Source organism: Micromys minutus (assembly GCF_963924665.1).
Source record: "Micromys minutus genome assembly, chromosome: 11".
Lineage (NCBI taxonomy): Eukaryota > Metazoa > Chordata > Mammalia > Rodentia > Muridae > Micromys > Micromys minutus.
This window is the reverse complement of record NC_137980.1, coordinates 50,056,752-50,071,648: the sequence shown is the minus strand read 5'-3', so window position 1 is coordinate 50,071,648 and position 14,897 is coordinate 50,056,752.

Below are 14,897 nucleotides of genomic sequence, written 5' to 3'. Positions count from 1 at the left end.
CACGTGGGGGAGAAATGCACTGCTATATATGCCTAGGAGACTCGTGTCGCTACCTGATTGGTGCGCCCTCCAGTAACTCAATAGTATGCCCCGAGAGCGGGCTATTACGTATGTGGCGCATGCGCATTAAGTCTCTTGGCTGGGCAACAGCTCTGTTTGCTGAGTTCTCGGCGGAAAGCCGGCGCCATGTTTGGGTGTGGCACAAACGGCTCCCTACAATGGAGAGCCTGGTGTGGCTGGCAGGGCTGTGAGGAGAGCAATACCTCAGAAAAGCACTGGGGAGTTCCAGGCAGTTCCACAGGCCTCCCAGCTCTGCATTCTGCTCCTAGGCATCTCTCCAGGGAAGTGAAAATGGCTGTCCACAGACTCTTGTGCTAAATTCTAGCAGGAATATTCATGGTAGCTTCATTGATAGAAGTCACAAACTGGAAATACCCATGGGTGGCGCATGCCTTCAATCTCAGCAATTGGAAGGCAGAGGCAGGTGGATCTCTGAGAATTTAAGGGTAGCTTAGTCTACATAGTGAGTTTCAGGCCAGCCAGGCCACACAGTGAGATGCTCCCCCCCCTTAGAGTATTGTGAAATCTAAGGTTTATTTATTTTTTATTTGAGTACACTGTAGCTGTCTTCAGACACACCAGAAGAGGGCATCTGATCTCATTACAGATGGTTGGGAGTCACCATGTGGTTGCTGGGATTTGAACTCAGGACCTCTGGAAGAGCAGTCAGTGCTCTTAACCACTGAGGCATCTCTCCAGCCCAAGAGCCAGTTTCTCAAAAAACCAAAACCAAGCAAAACAACTGGAAACATGCCAGGTGCTATCAAAAACAGTTCGCAGAGCATGCGGCACACATATCTGTCGTCTCTGTGTTCAGGAAGTTGAGGCAGGGGAATTGTAAGTTTTAGTCCAGCCTGGGAATACACAGTGAGAACCTGTCTTCCCGTCCCACCTCCCCTTTCCAAAAAGAAAAGAAAAAATAATTCCCGAATAGGCAAAACATGGTATGTTTAAAATCAATAATAAAGGATCGAAATAAATCTGAAAAGAATTTGGTGAGTACAATAAGCCAAGCACACATGTACAACAAGTACTTCTTGTTTCTAGTCAAATGGCTTGATAACGTAGACGCTGCCACCCAGGATGCCTCTAGGAGGAAGTCTGGGTACAAAGGCCTTCTGGAGGGATCGAATGTTGAAAAGGGTTGAAAAGATGGCTGAGTAGTAAACAGCTTTGTTGCGTGAGCCTGACAACTTAAGTTCAGTTCCTGGAGGTGAGCACACAGTGGTAGAAGAGAAAAGACCTTACACAGCTGTCCTCTGACCATCACGTGTGTGCCACAGCACACACACACACAAACACACACACACACACACACACACACACACACACACACTTGCATTCACATGCTTACATCCTACATGTACACCACAGTAAGGATCAGTATACTTTTAAGGTTCTCTGTGTTGACTGAATGCTGGCCTTTCCCCTCCACATCAGCTGTCCTAAACACACCGTCATCCTGGGGACAGACAGCAAGTCAAAAGACTTGCTATTTTCCCCCTGAGCAAGTCTCTGAGGCTGATTTGCTCGCACACACAAGGAAACCAAGGCTCAGATACACCCAACCACTTGCCTTTAGGAATTTGCTAGAACAATGAGCTTAGTACTCAGGTGGTGGTGACTTCATGCCTCGGGGCCATCTTGTTCTTTCCACCAACTCTTTCTTTGCCCTAAGGGTTTACTGTGTTGACAGCTGACTAGAGACAAGTTCAATGCAGTCAGGAACTCTTAGGTGTGAGAATTGTATTGAGACCCAGAAAGCCTGGAGAAGCGAGGCTAAGGTCATTGTCACACCTGCCTAGTCTGGGAAGAGACCTGCTGAGAGTGTAGTTTTGTGCATATGCTAGGCAAACACTTTATAGTTATAACCTCAGTCCTCAAGTTTCATTTTTATGTCTATGGGTGTTTTGTCTGCATGTGAGCCACGTGGACTCAGTGCCCTCAAAGACTATAAGAGGATGTACGATCCCCTGGCACGTGGTTGTGTGCCACGATCCTCTGGAAGATCAGCCAGTGCTCTACCACTGAGCCATCTCTTCAGCCCTTTTGTTAGCTTTTCAAGACAGGGTCTCGTTCTGTAGCCCAGAATGAGCTCATGGTAGGTCTCCTGCTTGTCTCCTGAGTGCTAGGATTACTGCCACGAACCATCATCTGGTTCCCAAATACACTTTGTAGTTTTGTTGTTTGTTTTTGTAGCCCAGGCTGACCTCAAGCTCAACATGTAGTTGAAAATGACCCTAAACTCTCTGATCCTCTTCCCTCTACCGCCCTGGTGATCCTGTAATCCAAAATGGAGAGAGTTCTTCCCATCTGTCTAGGTTTGTTTGATTGAGACAGTCTTACTATTGGCCCTGGCTAGCCTGGGACTCACTTGGTAGACCATGATGACCTTGAACTCAGAGATCTGCTGGCTGGGATTAAGGGGATGTGCCACCACCTGGCTCTTTATCTGTCTTTGTAATGAGAGGCTGGTTGTCAGTGAATCTTAGAGTTGGCCCATCGACCCCAAGGCTATCCCATGTTATCACCTCTGAGACCTTATTCCAGACTTGTCACCTCCTTCCTTGTCAATGTGGACCAAACAATGTCAGACTCAACAGTGAACAAGCATTTCTCTTTCTTTCTTTAGATTTATTTATTTACTTTATGTACTGAGTACACTGTAGATGTCTTCAGACACACCAGAAGAAAGGCATCAGATCCCATTACAGATGGTTGTGAGCCACCATGTGGTTGCTGGGAATTGAACTCAGGACCTCTGGAAGAGCAGTCAGTGCTCTTAACCACTGAGCCATCTTTCCAGCCCAAGCATTTCTGTTCCATGTTAGAGAAACACACGTGATCAGTGAGTTCTGACTGGATTAGCCCCCAGAACAATGAAACTATTCACTCTTGTTTTGTTTTTCTTCATTTTATTTGTTGTTTATTTAGACAAAAGCTCACTCTGTAGCCAGGCTATCCTGGAATCTCCTTCTTCCCACCTTGGTTCTTGAATGCTGGGATTCCAGACACTCACAGCCATAAAGGGTTTCTCAACTGTTCTTTGTTTTGAATTTTAGAGAAAGGGTTTCTTATGTAGCCCTGGCTATCCTGGAACTTACTCTGTAGGCCAGGCTAGCCTTGAATTTACAGAGACCAACCTGCCTCTGCCGCCCAAGTATTGGCATTAAAGGCATGTGCCAGCTTTCTAAACTGTTTTTAACTGCACACAGTGGGTCAGCCATCACAGTGGCTGTGGTCATGCAAAGCCTCCTCTTTGAAGAGCAGCGTTCCCACTCCATTAGTGTTCTTAGAGGACACTATCCTGCGTTTTGAGAGGACTGAGATGAACAGTTCTCTCAGAAAGCGTCTCTTGGGGAGAGATGTGCACATGGTCCGTTTCCTCAGCTTCTCTCCACCAAGGAGAGGATCCATCTGGGAATCCCTTTCTGTCCTGAGAAGTCCCAGGATGGGGTTCGTGATCTGTGTTTTCCCGGGAACTGGCAGAGGATGCTGTGGGTGAGTCATCTTTTGCTTAGAGTGTTTCATTCCTTGCTTGGGTGCTACAAGATGGCCAATAGTCTCTCCAGGGCCTCCCTTCCCCCACAGGCTGGAGCCTGTGAGTTCCTGGAACAGAGCAGTGGCTCAAATTCTGGAGACTGGGCTAGCATAGCTCTGAATGAGGACCCAGACGTTGCAGTAATGGGGAAGGGGCTGTGGGAGAGGCAAGGCCTTCTAACCATGGACCACACCTTACAGACTTCTGCCAGAGGGAGGCCTAAAGTCCCTGCTTTCCTGTCACTTTTCTTCAGTTCTGGTTCTGCTTCCCAAGTCAGAGGCTGACTGAGGTCATTAGCAAAGGAATGAGGAGCTTAGGCACCAGGGCTGACGAACCACACGCCAACCCCCTTTTTCTCCCAGACCTCTTTCTGGAACTAGGAATATAGCTTTCAGTTGCTTCTTGTTTGTTTGTTTGTTTTAATTTAGGGGAGGGAGGTACAGGGTTTCTCTGAGTAACTCTGGCTATCCTGGAACTCACTCTGTAGACCAGGCTAACCTCGAACTCTGAGATTCACCTGCCTCTATCTCCCAAGTGCTGGCATTAAAGGCATGCCTCACCACTGCCCAACTTTAGACTTTCAGTGTTTAGGGCCAGGAGGTCACAGACAATTCCAATAGACTGTGGCAGGACTAGAGAAGCAGCTCAGTGGTTCATATAGTGCTCTTGCAGAGGACTTTAGTTTAGTTCCCAGCTTCCACATTAAATGACTCACAACTGCCTATAACTCCAGGAGAGTTCCCATGTTTTGGGCACACCTGTTCTCAGATGTACACATATGCACACATATACACATAATTTAAAGTAAAATTAAACTTTTGGATAAGGCTTGGCAGTGCACGCCTTTAATCCTAGCACTTGGGAAGCAGAAACAGACAGATCTCTGTGAGTCGGTGGCCAGCCTGGTCTACATAGTCTCAGTAAACCAAACAGTACGATGACAATAATGACAATAGACCATGTGGCATTGTGATTGGGGGTCTTGTAGAGGAGGGTCTAACTAGAGAGGGGTTGACAGGCTTCCAAGAAGAGGAGCTCTATCATCCTCACAGGGATTACAGGAAGTGGGGAGCACGTAGGGTATGATCTTGGGGAAGCCACTTTCCAGGTGTGCTGGCTCGTGATTTGTCAGCTTGACACAAGCTTAAAGTCATCTGAGAGCCAGAAACCTCAACTGAGAAAATGCCTTCAGAAGGTTGGCCCACAGCCAAGCCTGTGGGATGTCTCAGGGTCCTCAGAGGCAACAGGGCTCTGCCATAGAGCCAATGACCAAGTTCCCGAGAGCCTAGTTCCTACAGGGACGAAGTCTGCCTCTTCCCTCCACCCTTCTGATCCCATCCCTTAGCATCCCTAGGTCCAGCCAGCCTCCTGGATACTCATTGGGCGTCTTCCCTGACCTGGCACTTTTTAACAGGTCCCTCCAGGCTAGTGACCACCGTGGATGTTGTCTGGCTTTCTCACACTACCCACAGCATCCCTGTTTCCTCAGCAGGAGAACGGAGCCAAGAGCAGCACTTCTCCCTAAGGGTGATTACCCATGAAGCACTTGGCATGTGGTACAGTGTGTTCAGTATTCATCTTTTTAGCATCCCCATGGGCAATGAGTAGGCTGGACCTTTAGAATTTGGTCCAAACCTGACTCTGATTCTTCCCTTACAAGAAGAGCGAGTCCCTACCCAAGCCCCCACCTCAGCAATCCGCAGCTTCCTCCAAGCTTCCTCCACTCACCCTGACGCCCGAGGATCAGTCTCCAGCCTCCCTCTCTGAACGTCCACACTCCTGATCTTCCAGCAAGCACTGGGGGTGCTTCCTCCGAATGTACTCGAATCGCTCGCTCTTGCCACCTCCTCTTGCACTGATGAGCCACCGTCACCCACTCCTGGAAGACATCCCAGCCTCTCTGTTGGCCTCCCTGACTCCACCACCTCCCTCCACCCCTCCATCTGGCTGTCATTGGAGCTTTTCAGAAACAGACCCTGGGACATGTGGTCGAAGACTGCTTCTTCATTTACTGTCCCTTCCCACACCCAAGACCCCCCAGTCTTGATAAGGGCTCCAGGTTCATTTCCCACTGTTGTCCCTCTCCACCATCTAGGAGACCAGTTCAAACTGGCCCGTGCGTGGCCTCTGCCTGAAGGCCTCTCCTCAGATCACCACATGGCCCTTGCTCTCATCCCCTAAGCTTCCCCAAGCTGTACTCCCGAGGGCCCTCCCTGATCTCCTGTTCTCAGTCTCTTTCACAGCCACCATTTCAAACACCAGCCTGTCACCTCCGCAAGAAAGAAGACCCGTGTTTAGCCAGGGCTAAACACTGAATCTACTCCCAAGGCTTTGGCCAAAGAGCCAGAGCCAGAAGTGCGTCATCATCTCTGACCTGGGATTTCCAGTGTCTGGCAGATAGAAGCCTGTTGGAGTGGAGTGGCACCTGACCCTAGTCTAGGCGGAGCTGCCCAGGCTTGCCCTCTTCTTTCGCCTAGGGAGGGCTGGGGTGGGGGGCAAGGTTCCTCCTGTTGAGACAGAAAGCTCTACAGAGTTTGAGGAGCTGACTGAATCAAGCAGCCCTGCTCAAGGGCCAGGGAGCTAACCAAACCATTGGATGGTTTTATAATGCCTAGTTATTGGGGTTGTGATGGAAAGTTGAACACAGGCTCAAACTTGGGGTTTGAAGAGGACCCTCCCTGCTGGCTCTGGGCACCCCAACTTGGGCATCTGGATGCAGCACCCATAGATCCGTGGCCCTAGTTTTCTGTAGATGGGGCTGGACTTCCTCCAGCCTCCTCAGGGATTCCCACCCTGCGGCTACTCCCTGAGCTGGCAGAGGCTGTGGAGTAGGTGAGGCGAGATACAGGGCCTGACCCAGGATGGAGTGGCTGGCTGGGTTCCAACGCTGAGAGCCAGAGCTGATACGTAGCCTCAGGCCAGGGCTGAACTTGCCTGGCACCGCTCCTGCCATCCAGGGGAATCTAGGGTCAGGTTCTTGTTCCAACAAGTCTGGTCTGTGTCAGGATGTGGTCGGAGAAGTGTTGAGGCCCAAAGCTAACAAGGGCCCAACCTCTACCCTGGCATCCCTGACATGCTGGTGCAACAAGATGGGTCACCATTCATTCACTGAGAGATACAGACGTGGTCCATAGGCCGGGATCAAGCCTTGGAGACCCAGAGAGAGCCCAAGAGCCATCAGGAGCTAAGCAGGGGGCAGAGGTTGGCAGAGGAAAATCAGGGGACTGAACAAATGTGGGCCTGGCTTTGGGGAAGCATGGGACCCACTGGAGGAAATAAATGGGCTGTGGAAGGGGACCTGGGTCCATGACTGCTTGTGTTTTGAAAGGGACCAGGAAGCTGAGGTAAAGTGCATCTTGGGCATGCCAAGCCCTTTCCAGAAACAATGGAGTAGCCATCCTCAGTGGAGCCACTGTGAGGGGAAGGGGCTGGAGGCTGACGGCATAGCTGCTTCTTCTCCAGAGTTGCAGAGGGACAGCGAGTGCCCTGAAGGAAGTATAAGAAATGAAATCTGGTGCCTGAAGAGATGGCCTTAAGAAAACCCCGAGTGGGTTCTCAGTACCGCATGGTAGCTCACACGCATCCATACCTCCAATCCCAGGGGACCCAGGGGCTCTGACTTCCCTAGGCACTGGGCACACATGTTATACATAGACATTCATGCAGGCAAAATGCACATGTCAAAGAAATGAAAAAAAAAATTTTTTTCAAAGTTAAACCTGATGGTTCATTTTCAAAAGTACCTTGGGCCAGCTTAAATCAAGCTATAAATGAAGAGAAAACACTGGTCCCTGATCATTCCTGATTGCCCAGCTAGCTGTCCTCTTTCACCTAAATTCTGCCAGGAAATCCTCCCATACCCCCACCCCAAACAAGAAACTTATAGGGAATAAGAACTAAGAACCTCGCTGCCAGGTTATGTGTCTGATAAGCTTTAAAATAAACCAGATGCAAAACAGAGGGGAACCACACACAGAGTCTGTTAGCAAAAGGCCAGTTGTAAGCTATGGCTGGACCTTGAGGACTCTAGGTTGCTCCCTCCTTCTCCCTCAATAAGAGAAAGAAGAGGAAGAGTCATGTGTCAGGGTCTATGACCTGTTCTTTGCACTCAGTCACTGTGCCGTCATTCCTAATCAGTGTGGCTGCCATTCTAAGCTGACATTCCAGCCTTGCCAAGTCGTAAAATAAGCTGTCTCCTTTTCTCTAGCTGCTCGCCAATGCTCTTATGAAGTGAGGGCGGTAGACACTAGTTGGCTGATTCTTCTTGAAATCTCACCCTCTCTCATGGTCCTTCCTCCTGGTATCCTTGCTTACCCGTTTTTTACCTATTCTGGGGCCACCTAAACACCATTAGTCTCCTCTCAACTTCAAGACAAACTGGACTAAAAGCCAGAGAATTCATCATGCAATGGCTTCCACAGGCCAACATTAACAATGTCTTTGCCCCAACATGGGGCCAGAGCCAAGGGTCCCACAACTCAGAGCCTGCTCCTTCCCAGAGAATTTGTGGATGATGACAGGGTGTCCAAGGACACAGGGTCAGGGTAGAGCCAAATCCTAAGACCTCACAGAAGAAAACTGAGCAGCCCCAAGGATTTCCTGTCTTCAGCTGGTGAAACCAGACTTAGAGCAAGAGATCTACATTTCTCTCCTAGGTGTCCCGCAGGGACCTGATCAAGGGAAGTAGTGGGTGGGTTGGGGTGCGTTGGGGGGGTTGTTGCCAAATCAACACTAGAGGGAAGATGCTGGAGGACTATGGCCCCTAGGAAGGTGAGGCTATGGAACTGTGAGTAGGCCATGTGCTTGGACATACTAACCAATTGGTCCCAGACAGTTTATTTTTATCTTTAGTTATTTAGATAAGAGTCTCACTACGTAGATCAGGCTAGCCCAAAATATACAGAGATCCTCCTGCCTCTGTCTAGCGGGTGCTGAGATGGAAGATGTATTCTACCACAGCTCCTAACTTCTTATTATTAATGTTTGCAGTTCTGGGATTGCGGTTAAGGGCCTTGGTCATACCTGATAGGCGTTCTACTGCAGAGCCACATCCCTGGGCCCCTTGAAGCTTAACAAATAGCATTGTTTTTTTTTATGGTGCAAGAACTTAAGCTCAGCGTAGAAAACCTTAAAAACACAAAAAGAGCTTCACTTCTTCAATCACGTCCTATCTTTTAGTGAGGTGTTGGGGGCACAGCCTGTGACTCCAGGATCTGAGGTACAGGCAAGAAGATTGGCAGTTCAACACCGTCCTTGTTTGAGGCCAGCCTGGGAAACATAAGATCCTGTATCCCTGTTTTCAAAAACCAAAATCTGGTGGCTAGAGAGATGGCTCAGGGCTGCTCCTCTAGAGGAGCTGGGTTCAATTCCAGCTCACAACCATCTGTAACTCCTGTCCCAAGCACCCATGACACCAGACATTCACATCGGACACACACATATGCATGCAGGCAAACACCCATACATAAAAATAACGCAAATATTAAAACAAAAACAAAAAGCAAAGCAAACCAAAACCAAGCAAAAAGTTCAGCACAAAGAGAAGCAAGTTACCGAGCTAATCTCAGGCGCCTGCCCCCTCCAGAACAGCAATTGAGGATATTGTGTTTATCCCTTCTCTTTTTCCCTTGGCCATGTTTTAAAAACACACAAATGGGGTTATATACAACATTTTACATCCAGGCGTGCTGTATTATGCCTACTATCCCAGGACTCAGAGACCTAGAGGATTGGCATGAGTCCTAAGCTAGCCTGAGATACACGAGACCCCATCTCAGACAACTAGCACAGAGGCCAACAAGGTGGCTCAGTGGGTGAAGGTGCCTGCCACCAAACCTGGTGACCTGAGTTTGACAGTACAAGATAACCGACTGGTATCCTTTGTTTTTGTATTTTTCCTGGAACTTGTTATGGGGATCAGTCTGAGCTCAAATTCACAGAGATCCCCCTGCCTCTGCCTCCCAAGTGCTGGGTGGAATTAAAGGTGTGCTTTTACTCTGCTTGATCAGCAAGCTGTCCTCTGAATTCTCCAAGTGCAGGCACACACACATATAATCACAGAAAGTAGATAAAATGTAATAATAATAATAAATAAATTAATTAATTAATAATACCACTAATTATCTTCAGCAAGCAAATGAGAGAATCTAGGGTCAGGCAGGATTCAAACCTAGTCTCCAAAGATGCTTTTAACCAGGCTGTTCAGTTACCTATTGGTCCCTACTTCATGGAAAACTCGTATGGGAGCCTGTGTATATTTTACTGGTTCTTCATGGGAGAACTTGGATGGAGGGGTTGAGCTGGTGTGACTGAGAGCAGGGTGAATGGTCTTCCTCCTCTGGTCCAACAGTGACTTCCAGGATCCCTGGATGGGGACAGCTTCCTAGAGCTGTGGAGTCAATACTTGCCCGAGAGGATAAGGGACCTGTTAAGGCCACCCTGTGCACAGGCGGCAGAAGTCTGTGGTCCCCAACACACAGGATGTAGTTTGGTCAACTGCCACCATCTGTCCCCCAATCTAGTACGGGGGCTGACAAGCAAGCTATATTGTTAGTCATGGAGGAGGGGCCTCTATGAAAAACTTTCAGGAGGGGCCCAGGGTGACCTTGGACCAGCAGAGACAATGTGGGAAGTAGGAAGGACCTAGAACACATGGTTGATTGTGTGTGTGTGTGTGTGTGTGTGTGTGTGTTGAGACGGGGTTTCTCTATGTAACTCTATATGGTAGATGCTCTGGGACTTTCTTTTGGACTCAGAGATCTTCCTGCCTCTGCCTCCCAAGCACTTGGATTAAGAGGTGTGATGACCACTGCATAGCTAAACTTGCTTTTGAGACAGGTTCTCACTCTGTAGCCCAGGCTGGATCTTGAACTACTGAGATCCACCTGTTTTTGCCTCCTGAACACTAGGATTAAAGGTGGGCTATCACTAGCTACCAGCGACCTTTAAGGGAGGAAGGCTGAGCATGTCAGAGGACAGATGTGAGACCGTGGCAAACTCCACCAACAATGGATGGGCCAGGGGGAGCTGGGCTCAGCCTCTGGGTGCCCCACCACCAGCCTACCTGGTAACCCTTGAGCTAGAGCAGAAGGAGACAGCCGGACTTGTGGAAGTCAGGGCTCAGCTTTCCTTCCTAACAGACCCTGGGTTTCTTCAGCCCTGGTGCCTGCCCTTAGCTACATCTTATCCATTGGCTCAGGCCGTGGTTAATCCAAGATCCTGAAGAAGGCTAAGACCATAAAGACCAGTCCTGGAGAATTCTAGGGTCGGTGACCTGCTGTGTCTCCTTGTTTTGGGAGCCATATTGTGGTTGGGCTAGGGGTGCAGCCATCAGGACCTTGTGGGGCATATTCCTTTCCATTCCTCGAGACCCTGCCCAAATGTCTCTTGTCTGGGAGGCTCTTTAGACTTTGCTACCACAGGGAAGGGAAGGTGGTTCTTCACTGTGCTCCTGCAGTTCCGGGAACACACCGGGAGAGTCCCACCGAGCACTCATTATGAGTGAGGCCTTACAGTGTCACACAGTAGGGCTCCTCACAGCATTGTCCAGAAGAGATGCTATCATCACTTTCCTGAGTCTTCCTGGAGCTCTAAAAGTCACATGATAAGCAGACGCAACGGCGAAGCCAGGCCTCCAGGACACTGAACTCTCTGTCCAGTGTTTCCTCTTTCATGTTTGGAAATCCCCAGAAGGCAGGCCTATATCCTTGGAGACCTCGCTCAGACCCTCCCCACTTCATTCACTACCGTGAGGCCTTGGGCTGGTTTTTACATGAAAATATTCTATTTTGAACTTGTAATATGATCTTGGGCAAGTCACTGTTTTGCAGTCCTCAGTTTCTCCAACTGTAGAAGGAATGTTTAGAGACAGCTTTTGCTGACTAGTTGGATGTCAGCTTGACCCCAGCTAGAGTCATTTTGGGAGAGAGGACCACAACTGTAAAAATCCTCCCACCAGAGTGGCCTGGGACAAGCATGTAGTGCAACTTCTTAATTAAGGATTAATTAGTGCACCTACAGCCCCAGCCGTTTCAAGGTTCCTGCCCTGACTTCTCCTGATGACAGAAAGAAACCTGTCTCCTCTTTGGCTCCAGATTCTTGAGTCCAGGAGTGAGAACTGGGGGTGTGTGGGGGGGGAGTGGGGGTGGCATTCCTATGTAACCATGCCAGGAACACAGGCGGTGTGTTGGTAACACCGGCCTGGGTCACCTGACCTGAGCATGTATTCATCAGCTGTGTCCAATGCCCAGTTAGGTGTCCTCCTGGTTCTCTTGTGAGTAGGATCCCGCACCTCTCCCTCATGGGGAAAGTAGAGAGAATCTACAGAGATACAGACTCAGGCTAGAGGGAGGGTGGTCCTGGGAGGCTTTCTCCTTCAGGTGTGAAGGGAGGGAAGCCAGAGGCTCCCACAGGAGTCCTCTACAGCCTCAGCGTATTGGGGGTACCTGCCTTCTGCACTCCCTCACGGGGCCACTGGTCTGGCTACTTGGCTCTGAGCCTCTTTTCTCACCTCCAGGGAAAGACAGTATCTTCCCTCTCCAAGAGAAGAACAAAGAGCTGTTCTGAGGCTCCCCACGTAGGCACTATCACTGAGCTCATTGTCTTTGTAATTATCTTCCTGCCCCCACCCGGAATCCCCCCTCCCCCAGTGCCCTTTCACTCGGAAGATTTCTAAGCTGCGCTCACTGGAGGGGGGAAATCTCTGCTCTAGCAGCAGACTTCCTGCCTACCCTCTGCCCTCCTGTCAGGCCTGGGGCGTGGGGAGGGGGATCAAGGGCCTGATTTCTTTTATGTTTCTTCCCAGACATTCAAGAGGAAGAAGACCTGGAGCTAGAAAACTCCACCCCTCTGCTCTGGGTGACCTTGGGGAGCTGTCTGACCCTCTCAGGGCTTCTTCTCCTAAGGCCTTAGGGAGTGACAGGCTAAACAATTAAGTTTCTTAGTACTTGGCCTTCTTGAGGGCCTGCTGGGACGGGACATCTCCCTACTTTCCCACGAGCAAATCTAACACACACACACACACACACACACACACATACACACACACCCACACACCCCAGTACTGGAGACCCTTATGCATATTAAATAACCATGCTATAACTGAGTTACATCCAAGTTATTTTTTTAAAACTTATTTCTTACTTATTTCATTTGCATCACAATCACTGCCCCCTCCCACAATCCCCCCTTTTTTCTGAGTGGGTGGGGGCCCCCAGGATATCCCCCACCCTGGCACTTCAAGTCTCTTCTGCAAGCTAGGTGGATCTTCTCCCACTGAGGGCAGACAAGGCAGCCCAGCTAGATGAACATATTCCACATTCAGCTTTTGGAATAGTTTATTCCAATTGTTTGGGACCCACATGAAGACCAAGCTGCACATTTGCTACCTATGTGCAGGGAGGCTTAGGTCCAGCCCCTGTGTGCTCTTTGGCTGGTGGTTCAGTCTCTGAGAGCCCCAAGGATTGATTGTTGGTCTTCCTGTAGAGTTCCTATCCCTTAGGGCCTGCAATCCTTCCTCCTATTCTTCCATGAGAGTCCCCAAGCTCAATCCACTGTCTGGCTGTGGGTGTCTGACTCTGTCTGAGTCAGTTGGTGGGTGGGGCCTCTCAGAGGACAGCCATGCTAGACTCCAGTCTGCAAGCATAACAGAGCATCATTAACAGTGTCAGGGACTGGTCTCAGGTTGGACTGGTTATTGGTTGACCATTTCCTCAGTCTCTGCCTCATCACCAACCCCTGTGTTTCTTGTAGACAGGTTAAGTTTGGGTTTGAAAGCTTTTCAGCTTGAAGTAGGCTTTCACTGAGGGACTCAGGCTGATCTTGTCACTGGAGCCGAGGCAGGCATTGAAGTGCGAGTCTTCGGCCTTGGCTTCCTGCGTAGCTAGGTTTCCATCCCATGTTTGTTCCCATTGCTTCCCTGCTTAGTGAGCAGAAGGGCCTGCCAGTGGTCCACGATTCCTGGTGGCTGTCAGCCTCTGAAGAAATGATGTTCATGGCTCTGAAGAAATGATGTTCATGGCTCTGGCTGTTTGGCTGCATTTTCTACACATCTTCTCCAGTGTGGGATGCGTGTGCTCACACACACTCTGTAGAAGCCCAGGATTGGCCTCACCCCTGTTCCTGTCCTCTGGCCTGCCATCGGCATAAGGGTCCCCTGCCCCTCCCTGCCTTTCTCTTTGTTCTGTCTACACTTCTCTGCTCACCACCCTCAATGAGCCTCCACTTCAATCAGGAGGAAACACTCAGCTTCTCTTTGGGTCACAGGAAAGGCCCCAAGATTCTTAGGACTCACCCCAGGCTCATGTCAGCCATTCCCTTAGCAGGTGCCCCCTGCACTCAGCATGCCACTCTTCCGTTCGCCACTAGCTCGGTCCCTCTAACGGTTCCAGTTGTCAGAGTGTGTGTAGCCCCAATCCCCCACCCAGCCCCTCTGCCTGCATATTCGCCCTGCCCTAAAACTTCCACCTAGTAACCGACTCTTCAGAATGCACAGGCTGGGTTAGCCCTGCCACACCCCCTTAGCTGGCTGTGCTTGCCCCTACCCCTTAGTGTGGACTTTCCTAACTCACTTCGTAGGCTGGGCTCATTTACTGCTATATCCTAGCCCTGGACCCTGGTATCTACTAGGAGCTCAGTAAGTACCAGTGGAAGAGAGGTAGGCTTAGACCGGGCAGAAGGCCAACCTCATCCAAGAGCCTCAGGCTGGAGTCTGTAGCCTGCCCATCTCTCCACCTTATCTTGTAGTTTCTAGCCTGGTGGCTTCAAGTAGAAGACTCCAGAGGTCATGAAGGGTATGGTGAGGTTGGGTTAGATAGAATTCCTTGGGAGACTTCGACCAGTCTGGCTTCCCAGTCACTACTGGAAGGGTGAGCTAGGCTCAGACTGGGCTCTGCAGATTAGTTACCCTAGACTAGGGCCACCAAAGAGCTCCTAGTGAGGATGTCCCTGATCCTATGACAGGGACAGCCTTGACCCATGGGTTTACTGCCATGTGTAGGACCTTCAGGATCTACAGTGCTTCCATCTTGAACCCTGCCTTTAAGCTTCTACCTCTATGGAGGAAGGGCCTGAAACAGCACTGTATACAGCCAATGCTTTAAAAACCAACGTCTATGTTGTGTGTGCATGTGTGTCGTTGAGAGCACATGCTATGCGTATGAGGAGGTCACAGCAGGCTCTCCAGTGTCTTCTCTGATTGGTCCTCTCTATTCCCTTGAGGCAGGGTCTGCCACTGAACCAGAATCTCACTTTTTGGGCTAGTTGAGCTCTCAACATTTGCCCGTCTCCACCCTGTAAT